Source organism: Lathyrus oleraceus, chromosome 3 (genome assembly GCF_024323335.1).
Source record: "Lathyrus oleraceus cultivar Zhongwan6 chromosome 3, CAAS_Psat_ZW6_1.0, whole genome shotgun sequence".
Lineage (NCBI taxonomy): Eukaryota > Viridiplantae > Streptophyta > Magnoliopsida > Fabales > Fabaceae > Lathyrus > Lathyrus oleraceus.
This window is the reverse complement of record NC_066581.1, coordinates 81,958,844-81,975,329: the sequence shown is the minus strand read 5'-3', so window position 1 is coordinate 81,975,329 and position 16,486 is coordinate 81,958,844. Positions and strand designations below refer to the sequence as shown.

The window sequence follows — 16,486 nt, the reverse complement described above, 5'->3', positions numbered from 1 at the left end:
TCTTGGTTTTAAAATAAATCTTTTCAGTAGACACTATTGAATAAAAGCCTTTTCTCAAACTCTCGCTCTGTTGAATAGACCATGACTTTAAATTAACGTAGCTGTCACTTATTAGTTAAGTCCAAAATCACTTTTTGAAAACAATAGAATCTATAGAAACTCTTTTTATAAAAATAATAACCGTTTAAACACCCTTGTCTCAAACTCTCGCTCTGTTGACTTAGATTATATAATTAAATTCAAATGCTTAACTCTCGTCCTCACATTTAACTTTTAAAAATACTTTTTGAAAAAGATTAGAATTTAATTAACTCTAAAAATTGCTTTTGCCCTGATCTAGAATTAATGTCCAATTTACACTGTCCAGTTAAAAACTCAAACTTTCGTTCTATTGATTTTAACTTCTTTAGTCTTTTACTCTCGTACAAAAACCTTGGTATTAAACCTGTAAATTGAGACCATAAAAAGAGTGATTTTATTTTTAAACGTAATTAAACCAACTTAGTTTTGATTCCTTCATTCCGCTTACTTTACATACCGATACCTAAATAAATTAGCCGGACATGCTAAACAGATCTAAACAATCATCATGCTTAAATAAATCCATCTCAGGCAAATAATATAAATAAACAATAATGCAGGGCACATATAAATTCAAACAATAATTAAAGAACCTGAATAATTAATAGCAATCTTGAACACTCCACCACAGACCGGTTGGATTTGTTCTTGAATTCTTCAATCGGACAGGAAAATAAAAAGTGAAGGAATAAAAATCTAGGATCTAACGTAAGGTTAGATATGGTAAAAAGGTACACAATAGTCTCCGGTGTAGAAACTATTGTGTGAAAAATTAATTTAGTGCTTAAAAGATTGACTGGAAAAAGAAGAGAAATAGAAATTGCAAATGGAGGTAGAATGCTGGAAAAAAATAGAAAGTAGTAAAAATAAAGCTATGCCAAAAACTGGAAAAAATTCTGAACCCTCTAGGGTTCCATAATTGGTCCTATTTATACTAATCCACTTTTTTAACCGTTTCCAAAAGTGCCTTGCGTAATTGGTCTTCACGTTTCCGGAGTCAAGCGGGAGAATAGGCATCAACGTGCCTCTGTTGCGTTTCTGAGCCAAAAATATAGGAGAATGGTGTGACGTCCGTCACACCATGTGTTACGCTCGTAACACAAGGTAGCAGGGCGTGACGCTCGTCACACCTTGTGTGACGCTCGTCACAGGCTCATCGCTCATGGCTTGTATTTTTGGGCTGGGCTTTGGTGAAATGGCTTCTCTTCATTTCTTTTTGCACCTCCTTTTCTTCCTTTTTCACTTATGCTTCAAATAAGTTACCTGAGACAAATAAAAGGAAAAATACCAAGTAATATCGAATAAAATGAAATAAATCGAAACAAATAATAATATAATTTAATTAAATCGAGTCCAAAAATGTGATATTATTTCATGTTATCAAACTCCCCCATACTTAGATCTTTGCTTGTCCTCAAGCAAGATACAATCTAGAACTTGTTAAAAATTTAGCCAGATGAAATTTCAAAACACACATCAATTTGTATCAGGTTGCAAGTAAACCTTGTTTAGAAGTAACCTGGGTTTAGTCTTGACATCAACAACTACCGTTACAACCTCAGATAACCTCACCTTATGCGAACCAGTTCGAGTCATGCTATTATAACCAGCCTAGTTCTTTTTCTCTTATTTCACCCGTTTTCATTCTAACGAAATCACATTAAGCCCTTTATCGTTTCACGCACATAGTGGAGTGACCGGTTAGTGATTCTGATCCCCTTTTTAGCTTGAAGCTCTGGTACATTAGTCGGATAACTTCGTTTCTTGGTCCATTGCAAATTGCGGGGGATCGGACCGTAGTCCGCCCTACCAAGTTCAGCACCAGATACCTGCAGAACCAACTCATAATGGATCTTTCGTATTATGTTTTTGTATGATCTGCAACCTTTAGATTAAATGATCTGGTAAGGATCACCTAACTTAGTTAGTGCATTTCCTGATATATATATATATATATATATATATATATATATATATATATATATATATATATATATATATACACATATATATATTTTATTTTATTTTGGGAATCATTCACTTATATTCATCGGCCCTCCACGTAGTTTGCTATTAAGATGGTGCTGACTTCTTGTATAAACTACTCGGGGTTACTATAAAGTTAAAAGTCCAGGGACTTGTATAACAGGTACCTTTCTGATCTAACATGTTGAGGTTTGTTTAGAGCATTGGGGCGGTAATAATTTTTGTCTTAATTTTTCTCAAGTTTGATGAAATAGGCAACCTTTATATTTACTGAGTGTGTTGAATTTTTGTTATGGCTCATGAAAATTTGAGGGAATAGATAATAGAAATTTCTCACACTAGGGACTTAATTTAGAATAAATATATATAAATATATATTTTTTATATATATAAGAAAGGGAAATAACAATGAAAAGGGAAAGATAACATACTTGAAAAGGGAAGATTTAAAGAACAATGTTTTCCCCCATACTTAAATGGAACATTGTCCCCAATGTTTCAAATAAAATAAAAGAAATAGAAAAGAGAGAAAAAAACTAAAATCAATGCTGCATGTCGCCTCTTGTTCTTGGACCTGGTGATCGTTGACGTACTTCCAAATCATCAAACCTGCTGAGCAACTCAGTGAACCGCTGATCGGTTATTGCATTCCTCGCTTCCTGTTGTTGTTGCATCTGGCGCATCATTTGCATCACTTCGAGATTCTGTGCTTGCATACCATCGATAGCATCCATGATGTCGTCGTTGGTTGCTGGCCTTCTTCGTCGACGACGTCGTGAGGATGGACCAGCTGCATTATCGGAAGGGTTGAGCGGGACTGATTGTTGTGCAGGAACCTGATCACCTTGCTCCATTTCTGCAAACTCGTCTGGAGGCGGTTTTGCTTGCGTAGGCTCGGTAGCTTCGGGAGCATTCAGATCATAGATGTGGCGGTTGGGATTGGTGACATCTGTTAGGGCAATGTTGGGTAAAACAACGCTTGGGACTTCCTGGTTGTTCACCATAAGGTAATACCCTCCGCCTACCCTGTTTTTAATTAGGCGGCTGGACCGACAATAGCTTATATCCATAAATAGGGGTGGGAGAGCTTGTAAATTTTAAAGTCGATCCCCAAGGTTTAGGCCAAGTGCTATGATGGTGATTAATCCACCAATTACAAAAGGTTGGCGGCCTCTAGCATATAGGGTGCGGATATGATGAAATAGGAAGGAGGCAGCGTTTACCTGTGTATCTGCTGCAAAGACGCAGTGGAGGAAAAATAATTCCTTGGCGTTGACTTTGCTGTTGTTCGGTCGACCAAAAATAGTGTTTTGCAGGATGCGGATGAAGTACCAGATGGTTGGGTTATGTATATGCGAAGCAAGTAATACATCCCAGTTGTTGGTTTCCACACCGGAAATTTTTCTAAAGAGGTCGAAGGCGTTTATATGCCACTGGGAGTTCGGAGGTATCCTAGGGTGGACTTGACCTTCTACAGGGAATTGTAGCATGGTGCTCAATTGGTTTTAGGATATGGAGTACTTGGTGTTGAACATGCGGAAGGTTGCGGTACCGGTTAAGTACTCGTCTTCACCGGTAGGAGTGTTGTACGAATAAGAACTTAGAAATTCTAAGGTGAGTGATGGATAGGTAGGTTGATTATGAGTGCATAGAAAGGTTAAATCAGCAAGGTGGAGCATCCATTCTATACCTTGAAGTAATCCTAATTCTTGTAAACAAGTTAAATCAGGATACCTGGTAGAGATGACACCTCGCTGTTGGAAACGCTCGAACTGCTCCTTTTGATAATTATCATCTTCGGATCGGAAGATGATATTTCCGAAATCTTGGTTTCCCGCCATATCGATAAGTGGTTTGAAAGAGGTAATAAGGGGAGAAGGGAAATGCAATTGATTTTATAGAATGGTTTGTGGTGTATGAAGAAAGGTATGGTGGGTATTTATAGGAAAAGAAATGTGGAAGTTGGAAAGGGGGTGGTTGAAAAGTAAATAAATGTGGGTAAATGTGAATAAATGGGTGAATAAATGGGGAAGGTAAAAAGTGGGTGGTGTAACGGTCGTGTCTCCAACGGTTACTAACGTTCACCTAGTCTGAAGGTGTCACGCTCGTGACATGGGTGTTACGGGCGTCACAAGCACTTGGTGTGACGACCGTAATGGATTGTGTGACGCTCGTCACACAGTCATTCTTGCAACGTACTTTGTTTTTATCATTATATTTTATTGTTGTTATTTTGTTATGCATATGTTTATTTTATTTTGCTATTGTGATACTTTTAAATTGCCTTGCATGCTATTCTACTTTCATAATATATATATATATATATATATATATATATATATATATATATATATATATATATATATATATATATATATATATATATATATATATATATCTTTAATAAGTTATGTAGGTAGCAACAGTAGAGAGCATTATTGATAGATATTGCATAAGTCATAATAAAGTAAAATAAATCAATAGCTTCATAAAATAATCATAATGTAACATTGGAAGACAAAAGCAAACATGCGAAAGAAAAACAAATACTAAAATAATTTTGAAACAAAATTAATGAATAACCTAAACTAAAACTAAGTAACTAAGAAAAACAACTTCTATCCATTTACATGATCTCTGGCCGGAGGCGCAAAGGAGTTAACACGGTTTAGCAACTCGTGGAACTGATTTGTCATACTGTTCATGTATCCCAGAAATTCTTGTCCCATGTTAGCTAACTCTTCTCTGAGGGCGTCCTGTTCTGACATCAAAGCCTGAATGGTGGTGTTATAATTAGTTCCGGGCATATGATGTCTAAGATCAGGTATCACCGATTCTTCGGTCGGGACAGGTTGAGGAGGAGGATCAATATCATAATAACCAGATGGTGTCTGAGGGTCAGATTCAGCATAAGGAATCTGGTCGTCACAAATCTCATAGTCCTGGATGGATTCAGTAGATCTAGCAGGAGAGGGTGTTCCGTTCAGATTGTAGAGCCAGTTATTGCAGTTATGAGCACTAGTCCTTGGACTAGGCAAGGTGAATAGGCAAAGAACTTGGTTGTTAATTATAAGCTCAAACTCTTCAGACCCTAGGTTTGCTATAAACATAGTGTTGAAGAGGAAGGGTATACTCATAGTCGCAATGCCACAAAAAGGGCTTAAGTCAAGCATAGGTTGACGTAATCCGATAGCATTACCAATCATGGTTATCAAGCCGCCTATTTGAATTGGTGCTCGTTCATCTTGGATAAGGCGGTCAAAATTTGCCAACATAAAAGTGGCACCGTTTACTGGACGGTTCTGGGAGGCACAAAATATGATGAAGAGTTCATCACGTGAAACTGAGGTACTGTTTGACTTCTTCCCAAATAAGGTGTGGGCCAGGATCTTATGGAAATAACGAAAGGCCGGGTTATGTATGTTTCCAGAAAGAAACTCATGTTCCTCGGGATCGTCATTTCCAGTTAAGCTTCCCCAAAAGTGTTCAAGTTCTCTATATTCAAAATGTTCTTCTTGGCTCACTGTGAATGTATCAAAGGAGGTAGGGAAACCTAAAAGGTTGGTAAAGTCTTGAATGTTAAATTGATACTCCATGTTGAACATTATGAACTGGATGAAACCTCTGCTTATTCCTTTTCCATGGCTGGGTAGATAGATCAGAGAACTAAGGAATTCTAGAGTCAGTCTCCGGTAAGTGACAAATTGTCTACGGATAGGAGTGGTTTCCCACCCTATTTGACTCAGCAAATACAAGACACTCTCTCTTAGTCCAAGGGTAGTCATTGCCCAATCATCAGCATACAAACTAGGTAGCATCTCTCTCTCTGCTAGTTCCTCAAACTTTTGTTTCTGAACTTTCCCTCTGAATTTGATACCCATACGATCAATTTGTCCCATCAGGTTAGTGTTAGCTAGAGAAAAGAAAAACAAGAGTTTTAGTCAGGATTTGGCCAAATGCCGAAAGAAGAAAAGAATAAAATTTTTATAAGTTAAAATAAATTAAGAATGAATACTAAATAAAATTTAGAAGAATAATTAAAGAAGAAATAAAAATATAAATATTTGTGGGTTGTCTCCCACTAAGCGCTTTGTTTAATGTCACAAGCTCGACATAAAAACTATCAAATATAATCTATAACTTCTGAAGGCATTACGTCTAAATGCAGGACTTGTGAATCTTCAATGTTCTCTGCATGATGATAATGTTTTAGACGCTGCCCGTTTACGATAAACGGTTCAATGGATTTTCCTTTAATTTCCACCGCTCCACTGGGAAAAACATTGGTGACTTGGAAAGGACCTGACCATCTAGATCGTAGTTTTCCTGGGAATAACTTAAGTCTAGAGTTGAACGAAAGGACTATATCGCCTTGTTTGAAGATTTTTTTGGATATACGTTTATCATGCCATTTTTTCGTTCTTTCTTTGTAGATTCTGGCATTTTCGTAGGCGTCTTGTCGAAGTTCCTCTAATTCGTTTATGTCAAGAATTCGCTTTTCACCAGCGGCCTTATAGTTTAAATTTAGATTTTTAATAGCCCAGTAGGCCTTATGTTCTAATTCTACCGGGAGGTGGCAAAATTTTCCATAAATAAGCTTAAATGGGGTTGTCCCTATGGGAGTTTTGTAAGCGGTTCGATATGCCCATAAAGCTTCTGGTAATTTCAATGACCAGTCTTTCCTTGAGGTGGCGACTGTTTTTTCTAATATTTGTTTGATTTCTCTATTAGACACCTCCACTTGTCCACTGGTTTGAGGATGGTAAGGTGTCGCTACTCTATGCCTTACGCCATACTTAAACAGTAGTTTTTCGAGTACCTTAGATATGAAATGCGATCCACCATCACTGACTACTATTCTTGGGACACCAAATCTCGGGAAAATTATATTCTTGAAGAGTCTAGTTACTACTCGTGTGTCTTTTGTTGGAGAAGCTATAGCTTCAATCCATTTTGATACGTAGTCGACCGCTACGAGTATGTACTTGTTACCGAAAGAAGGTGGAAAAGGTCCCATGAAATCTATCCCCCACACGTCGAAAATCTTTACTTCCAAAATGCCCTTTTATGGCATCTCGTCACGTCTAGATATGTTTCATGTGCGTTGACATCTATCGCATTTCTTGATGGCCGCATGCACATCCTTCCATATATTTGGCCAATAAAAACCGGCTTGTAGGATTTTGGAGCAGGTCTTGGATGTACTTGCATGTCCACCATAAGGAGCGGAGTGACAGTGTTGGATTATATTTTCTACCTCTTCTTCAGGTATACACCGACGGAAAATACCATCGGGGCCTCTTTTGAAAAGTAAAGGGTCATCCCAGTAATAATGTTTTATGTCATGGAAGAATCGTTTCTTTTGTTGGTAGGATAAAGTAGGTGGAACTATTCCGGCAGCTAAATAATTGACGAGATCAGCGTACCATGGTGTAACACATATAGCTAAGGTGGTTTCTACCTGTTTATCAGCTTTATTTTCTTCCAAAGTAGCTATAAGTTTATCGTACGAGAAATCATCGTTGATCGATGTTCTTTCCGATTCAAGGTTTTCGAGTCTAGAGAGGTGATCTGCTACTACATTTTCAGTTCCTTTCTTGTCTTTGATTTCCAAATCGAACTCTTGTAGCAACAGGATCCACTTTAGGAGTCTAGGTTTAGCATCCTTTTTTGTTAAGAGGTACTTGATAGCAGCGTGGTCGGTGTAAACGATTATTTTAGCTCCGACCAAGTAAGAACGAAACTTATCTAGTGCAAACACTACCGCTAAGAGTTCTTTCTCGGTTGTGGCGTAATTCATTTGTGCTTCATCTAGAGTTCTACTTGCATAATATATGACGTGAAGCTTTTTATCCTTTCGTTGTCCTAAAACAGCGCCCACGGCGTAATCACTTGCGTCACACATTATTTTGAATGGTTCATTCCAATCCGGGGTCTGTATTATGGGTGCGGAGATCAATGCTTGTTTAAGCGTTTGGAATGCTTCTAAACATTTCTTGTCGAAGATGAATTCAGCATCCTTCATCAATAGTCCGGTCAAAGGTTTAGTTATTTTAGAGAAGTCTTTAATGAATCGTCGGTAAAAACCGGCGTGTCCTAAGAAGCTTCGTACTTCTCTCACAGTTTTCGGAGGCTGAAGGTTTTCGATTACCTCTATTTTGGCTTTGTCTACTTCAATTCCTCTATTTGAGATGATGTGTCCTAAAACAATTCCTTCTTGTACCATAAAGTGACATTTTTCCCAATTAAGTACTAGGTTTACTTTTACACATCGCTCTAGAACTCTTTCTAGGTTTTCAAGACATTCTTCGAAGCTTTGTCCGCATACGGAAAAGTCATCCATAAATACTTCCATGATATTTTCGAGAAAATCGGCGAATATCGCCATCATGCACCTTTGGAAGGTTGCGGGAGCATTGCACAGGCCAAACGGCATTCGTCGATAAGCGAAGGTGCCAAAAGGACATGTGAATGTTGTCTTTTCTTGGTCATCAGGATGAATTGGTATTTGAAAGAAGCCTGAATAACCATCTAGATAGCAGAAATGAGAATGTTTTGCTAATCGTTCTAACATCTGGTCAATGAATGGTAAAGGGAAATGATCTTTTCGGGTTGCTTTGTTTAGTTTCCTATAGTCAATGCATATTCTCCATACCGATTCGATTTGCTTGGTTATAGTTTCTTATTTTTCATTTTCAATAATTGTTATACCTCCTTTCTTTGGGTACTACGTGTACCGGACTAACCCATTTGCTATCAGATATAGGATATATGATACCTGCCTCTAATAACTTTGTTACTTCCTTCTTCACTACCTCACTCAGGATCGGGTTTAGTCTCCTCTGATGTTCCCTAGAGGTTTTACAGTCTTCTTCTAGCATGATGCGGTGCATACAAATAGAAGGATTTATTCCTTTAAGATCGGTGGTGTTGTATCCTAGTGCGGTTGGATATTTTCTTAAGATATGTAGGAGTTTTTCGGTTTCGAGTTTTCCTAGGTCTGCATTAACTATCACTGGTCGTTCAAGTTCTAAGTCTAGGAATTCATATCTTAGATTTTTGGGAAGTGTTTTCAGGTCGAGGGTTGGTTTCTTAAGGCATTGCGTAGGGTCCGGCGTTATTGCTAAACATTGGTTAAGTTTGTCTTCTACACGATAGTCAAACAATTTGTCATTTTCTAACTCTGTTTGTTTTATGCATTCATCGATGATATCCATGAAGTAACATGTGTCTTCTATTGCAGGTGCTTTCAAAAACTTGGAAAGAATGAACTCAATTTTCTCTTCTCCTACTTCGAAAGTGAGTCGTCCTCGTTTTACGTCTATGATCGCACCGACGGTTGCTAAGAATGGTCTTCCCAATATAATGGGTGTAACTTCATCTTCTCTAATGTCCATAATTATGAAATCAGTTGGAATGTAGAATTGACCTATGCGCATGGGAAAGTTTTCAAGAATTCCTACAGGATATCTAACGGAACAATCTGCTAATTGCACAGACATTTTAGTTGGTCTTAATTCTCCCATTTCTAGTTTCTTGCATATGGATAAAGGCATAACACTGATACCGGCTCCTAAATCGCATAGAGCCTTATCTATGACAAAGTTTCCTATGTGACAGGGTATAGAGAAACTACCAGGGTCCTTAAGTTTTGGAGGCATATTTTGGATTATGGCGCTACATTCAGCAGTGAGTGTAACGGTTTCGCTCTTTTCAAGTTTCCTCTTATTAGAAAGAATTTCTTTTAGGAACTTAGCATATGAGGGCATCTGCGTAATAGCTTCTGTAAACGAAATTGTGACGTTTAATTGTTTTAGTAGGTCAACAAATTTTTTAAATTGGCCCGCATCTTTGGTTTTAATAAGCCTTTGAGGGTAAGGGATATGTGGTTTATAAGGTGGTGGAGGTACATAGGGTTCTTTCTTTTCTACGGTTTCCCTATTACTTTCTTCCTTTTCCTTAGGTTTACTTTCTTCCTCAGTTGACTTTTTAGAGTTTTGGTTTTCCATCCTTGGATCAGACAGTCCTTCTACTTCCGTTCCACTTCTTAGTATGATTGCATGAGCGTGGCTTTTCGGGTTAGGTTGGGGCTGTCCAGGAAATGTACCAGTTGGGGCAGCTGTAGGCGCTTGTTGTTGAGCTACTTGTGATATTTGTGTTTCCAGCATTTTGTTATGGGTAGCCAGGGCATCTACTTTACTTGCTAGTTGTTTGATTTGTTCGCTAGTGTATATTCTGGTTTAAGAAATCTTTATTGGTTTGCTGTTGAGAAGCTATAAAGTTCTCCATCATGATTTCTAAGTTGGATTTCCTAGGAACATTCTTGTTAGGTGTAGATGGGGTCAGCTTTTGATATTCAGGAGGTATAGTTGGGGCTTGATTTGGAGCTTGTCCTGGTGCGTATAAAGCATTATTACTCTTATATGAAAAATTAGGATGGTTCTTCCAGTTAGAGTTATAGGTGTGCGAGTAGGGATTTCCTTGAGCATAATTCACTTGCTCTGCTTGGATTCCTATTAGGAGTTGACAATCTGCAGGAGTGTGACCTTGGATTCCACAGACTTCGCAATTATGAGTTGCGGCAACCACGGTGGTTGGAGGTGATACATTTAAACTTTCAATTTTCTGGGCCAGAGCATCCACTTTTGCATTAACATGATCAAGGCTACTTATCTCGTACATGCCACTTTTCGTTTGAGGTTTCTCTACCATTGCTCGGTCGCTTCCCCACTGATAATGGTTTTGGGCCATACTTTCGATAAGTTGATAAGCATCGGCATAAGGTTTATCCATAAGCACACCACCTGCAGCGGCGTCTATTGTTAATCTTGTGTTGTACAAGAGACCATTATAGAAGGTATGAATTACTAACCAGTCCTCTAAACCATGGTGTGGACAAAGTCTCATCATGTCTTTGTATCTTTCCCATGCTTCGAAAAGAGACTCGTTATCTTTCTGTTTAAATCCATTTATCAGGGCTCTCAACATAGCTGTTTTGCTCGGAGGAAAATATCGGGCAAGGAAGACTTTCTTCAACTCGTTCCATGTGGTAACTGAGTTTGAAGGGAGAGACTGAAGCCATCTTCTAGCTTTATCTCTTAATAAGAAAGGAAACAGACGAAGTCGAATTGCCTCTGAAGTGACACCATTAGCTTTAACAGTATCAGCGTATTGAACAAATACGGATAAATGAAGGTTTGGATCCTCGGTAGGATTTCCAGAGAATTGATTCTGTTGCACTGCCTGTAGCAGTGAAGGTTTAAGTTCGAAGTTGTTTGCTTCGATTGTGGGTGGAGCAATACTCGAATGCGGCTCATCTTGCGATGGAGCGGCGTAATCTCGAAGAGCACGAGCTGGTTCTGCCATCTCGGGTATCGGTGAAGGAAGAAGATTTTTGAGATTGGGCACTTCGATAGGAGGGAGATTGTTTGCAGCACGATATTCCCGAATTCGTCGTAAGACTCGGAGATATAGTTCGATGTCGTTGATTCGTAAGTAAAACGACTCGCCTTGTGAGCGAGTGTGTGGCATACAAATCAACGAAAGAAAGAAAAAATAAAAATTGCCTTAGTCTCTACAGTGTAGCAGAAGAGTTACGATATCGACTAAATAAAAGTCCCCGACAACAGCGCCAAAAACTTGATCGCGACTTTATGAGTCGATTGGGGTACTAACTGCAAGTGCACAGTTCTATCGCGTAGTTTTAAAAGATATCGATCCCACAGGGACTTATGAATCGATATACCGTTTTCTAAGGTTACTTCGTAAAGCTAAGGCGGATGATACTTTGATTGTTTGGGGGAAAAGTTAAAACTAAAATAAGATCTAGGTTAAATATCAATTAAGCGGATATCGGTATGTAGTTCGTCGTAATTAGGGAATCAAGTCTTCGTTGGTTTCTTGGTTTTAAAATAAATCTTTTCAGTAGACACTATTGATTAAAAGCCTTTTCTCAAACTCTCGCTCTGTTGAATAGACCATGACTTTAAATTAACGTAGCTGTCACTTATTAGTTAAGTCCAAAATCACTTTTTGAAAACAATAGAATCTATAGAAACTCTTTTTATAAAAATAATAACCGTTTAAACACCCTTGTCTCAAACTCTCGCTCTGTTGACTTAGATTATATAATTAAATTCAAATGCTTAACTCTCGTCCTCACATTTAACTTTTAAAAATACTTTTTGAAAAAGATTAGAATTTAATTAACTCTAAAAATTGTTTTCGCCCTGACCTAGAATTAATGTCCAATTTACATTGTCCAGTTAAAAACTCAAACTTTCGTTCTATTGATTTTAACTTCTTTAGTCTTTTACTCTCGTACAAAAACCTTGGTATTAAACCTGTAAATTGAGACCATAAAAAGAGTGATTTTATTTTTAAACGTAATTAAACCAACTTAGTTTTGATTCCTTCATTCCGCTTACTTTACATACCGATACCTAAATAAATTAGCCGGACATGCTAAACAGATCTAAACAATCATCATGCTTAAATAAATCCATCTCAGGCAAACAATATAAATAAACAATAATGCAGGGCATATATAAATTCAAACAATAATTAAAGAACCTGAATAATTAATAGCAATCTTGAACACTCCACCACAGACCGGTTGGATTTATTCTTGAATTCTTCAATCGGACAGGAAAATAAAAAGTGAAGGAATAAAAATCTAGGATCTAACGTAAGGTTAGATCTGGTAAAAAGGTACACAATAGTCTCCGGTGTAGAAAATATTGTGTGAAAAATTAATTTAGTGCTTAAAAGATTGACTGGAAAAAGAAGAGAAATAGAAATTGCAAATGGAGGTAGAATGCTGGAAAAAAATAGAAAGTAGTAAAAATAAAGCTATGCCAAAAACTGGAAAAAATTCTGAACCCTTTAGGGTTCCATAATTGGTCCTATTTATACTAATCCACTTTTTTAACCGTTTCCAAAAGTGCCTTGCGTAATTGGTCTTCACGTTTCCGGAGTCAAGCGGGAGAATAGGCATCAACGTGCCTCTGTTGCGTTTCTGAAGCCAAAAATATAGGAGAATGGTGTGACGTCCGTCACACCATGTGTTACGCTCGTAACACAAGGTAGCAGGGCGTGACGCTCGTCACACCTTGTGTGGCGCTCGTCACAGGCTCAGCGCTCATGGCTTGTATTTTTGGGCTGGGCTTTGGTGAAATTGCTTCTCTTCATTTCTTTTTGCACCTTCTTTTCTTCCTTTTTCACTTATGCTTAAAATAAGTTACCTGAGACAAATAAAAGGAAAAATACCAAGTAATATCGAATAAAATGAAATAAATCGAAACAAATAATAATATAATTTAATTAAATCGAGTCCAAAAATGTGATATTATTTCATGTTATCAATCTCCGGTTTGGATTTAGGTTTGCAACCAGTGTAACTGCACTCAGGCTTAGTTTCATTATACCCAATGCCAGATTTTTCTCCTATTATTTGTCCAGTTTGGAGAATCTTGTCTAAGGAGTCAGATCCATTGTTTAACATCCTTACAAACTTGGTCATATCTTCTAGTTTAGAATTCAAGAACATAGCTTCAGTTTTTAACTTGGAGATGGTTTCCACATGTTCTGCCTTCTCATTCTCCAGATGTGTAACACCTCAAAATTTGCCCTCCTCTCTTGGGACTAGCTTAACATATTGCATTGCATTTCAGGTCATTAGGCATTGCATAATTGCATATCATGTGGTTACATTGTGCAAATCATTCTCCTAGGTCTTGGTCAGAAGATAAGAGGTGGAGATGCAAGCCTAGGGTTTCATTGGACTGATCATTAGCCATCTGAGGATTGGGCTACAAATTAGGGTTTTATGATTCTCAAAGAGATTGGTCTTTATCTTGGTGGAAATGATACATCATCATCATCATGGTCTTGATATCATCCAAGAAGATTCAAGAGATTGATCATACACCTTGAGATTAGGGTTTTGACCACTGGTCAACCCTAATCAGTTGCATTGGGCCAATCAGGGCTTGGCAAGGAGATGGGGTCTATAAGGGATATGGGGATCATTTCATGATTATTTTGAGCTTATGGAAGCTAGGGTTTCATTCTTGAGCCATTTCATCAGGAGTTTGAGGCTCAGCTTGATAAATGCATGGCCAAATTCATCTATCAATCAGAAAAGTCAACTGTGGTCAATTGTGCCATAAATGATGGATTTGGAGGTGGGAGAGAGTTGGATACACTTCATTCATGTCTAAACAAGTTTCATTTGACATTTCAAACATCCAGAATGAAGAAAATAAAGTCAGACAAAAAGTTGCCAAAAATAGAAAGTGACTTGTAATGGAAGTTTCCAAAAATGGAAAGTTTTTCACCACAAAATTACATGTCCAAAAAGGCTTCAAATGAAATTTTGTTCAACATGAAAGTTGTAGATCTTGCTCTCACCTTTCCAAAAAGTCCAAGAACTTGGAATTCCCATGTAGGGTTGACAAGTTATGGTCCATTCATTTTCCAAAAATGCCTATAATCAAAGTGGCATAACTTTCACATGGAATGTCCAATTTGGGTGATCTTTCTTTGAGCAAACCCCATTTCACATGTACTTTCATGATGTATGATCACAATTCATCAAAAATGGTCAAGGCAAAAAGTCATTTTTCAAGTGTTCAAATTGGAAATTGGTGGGAAAATAGGTGAAATCTCAAAATACATGGTTTTTGAATGCAAGACCAATTCTAACACACTCCATATGCCAAATAGAACTTGTTTGAGCTGTCATTTGCTGTCATAGTGCATAATTTGGAAAGGTCATTTTTGGACTTTCACTCAAAAGCTCATTAGTGCATTTTCACTAATCAAGCCAATTTTGCTAATTTGGATTAAGGGATGGATTAACATTGGTATAAAGCCTTAAGTGTAACAGAAAATGCTAATCATAATCACATTCTCCAAGATTGCAACAAACTTTTTCATCAAAACCTCTCAAATTCTCTCAAAACTTCATCACTTTTTTTCACCTTTCTTCATCAATTCTTCATCAATTGTGTTGATTCTTCTTGGATCCATGCTCCACAAGACTCATTGAGGAACTGTTTTGAGGAATTCGTGGCCAAAGCTTCCAGAATTGGGAGTGTCACAAGCAAGCACAACAATGGCAAATTGATGGTTCTTGCACATGGAACTGTTTTAAGCTAAGCTACTTGCTTCATTCAACTTCCTTATCCATAATCATCATCTGTTTTTGGCTTTTGCACGAGGAAACTCAAAGATTCATCACTGCTTCATCATAAGGTGATTTTTTCGAATTCCTCTATTGTGTGAATCATGATATGCGTTTTGTAGAGCTTTCAACATAGATTAACATGATGCTCATAGTTTTTGATTTGGTTGAGAATCGTGAGAGAAATCTGGCTTTGAACTTTTGATATGCAAACTTTTCTCGTTCGATTTGCTTTGTGTGTTGAGAATTAGGTCAAGTAAATTATATATTCATGATGTACATGTTGATACGGTTCTAACGGTATATGGATTGTTGCGTTTGGTGAGAAAAAGTTCTTGCCAATTTTCTGGAATTTTCTGGTTGTTCATAGTGAAGAACACGTTTGAATGTGTGTTTGATCTTCAATTTCCCTTGCCTTGTTCAAATTCGTGTTTACCGCCAGTATGAGCCATTCATAGCGCGCCATGACATCTAACTGATACTACGTCGTTTTGCGCTTGTGCTTTAATATTACAACAATGCCACTGGTTCATTAATTCTTAATATTATTTCATTTTCTTTTTGCAATCCATTTTCATTTGATTACATGATCTTGTAAAAATCATATCTGATTCATTTTTTATCCTAATTGAGTGAGGTTTTTTTCACCATGCTCCTTATAATGTGTAGAATTTAATCATGATTTTTGTGACTTTTGTGCACGTGTAAAAAATTAAAATGCCTAGGGTTTTCTTGGTAGTGTCACATTTGTACATGCTTTGCCATATCATTCATAAAATGCTGATGCTTTCAAAGAAATGGATGAAATTTTTTGTGCATATTCTGGACACTTTGATGGTGATTTTGATGTAGAGTTTGCACTTTTTGGATACTTGGTTGCTGAGATATGAATTTTTGAATTGAGGTGTGACAATTTGTGTCACACCAAGCTTGATGAATTTCATGATTTTATTTGCCTTGCCTATGGATGTTGAATTGAGCCAATTTTTTGCATAATTGAGCATATGTATGTTGAGATGACATGTAAATTTTTCTGGATTTATCGATGGCATTTCCTATTTGATTGGAATTTTTCCCTCTGTTTGGTCATTTTGTTGATTCCATGTGACACATGTTACCATTTGCTTTGTGAAATTCTGGTTACTAATTGTATGAGTGTGAAATTTGGTGTAGTGATTGTAAACACATTGAGTCACATCATGCTTTTGATCCCATTCATTTATCATGTATTGT

At 37.3% G+C, this 16,486-nt stretch overlaps 1 non-coding gene across 1 annotated transcript; it reads left to right on the top strand.

The window, feature by feature from the left end:
• Positions 1 to 10,948: 10,948 nt before the first annotated feature.
• Positions 10,949 to 11,055, top strand: LOC127133540 (small nucleolar RNA R71). The gene has a single exon (XR_007807501.1). It is a non-coding gene; the product is annotated as a small nucleolar RNA R71 (small nucleolar RNA).
• The last annotated feature ends 5,431 nt before the right edge of the window (positions 11,056 to 16,486 follow it).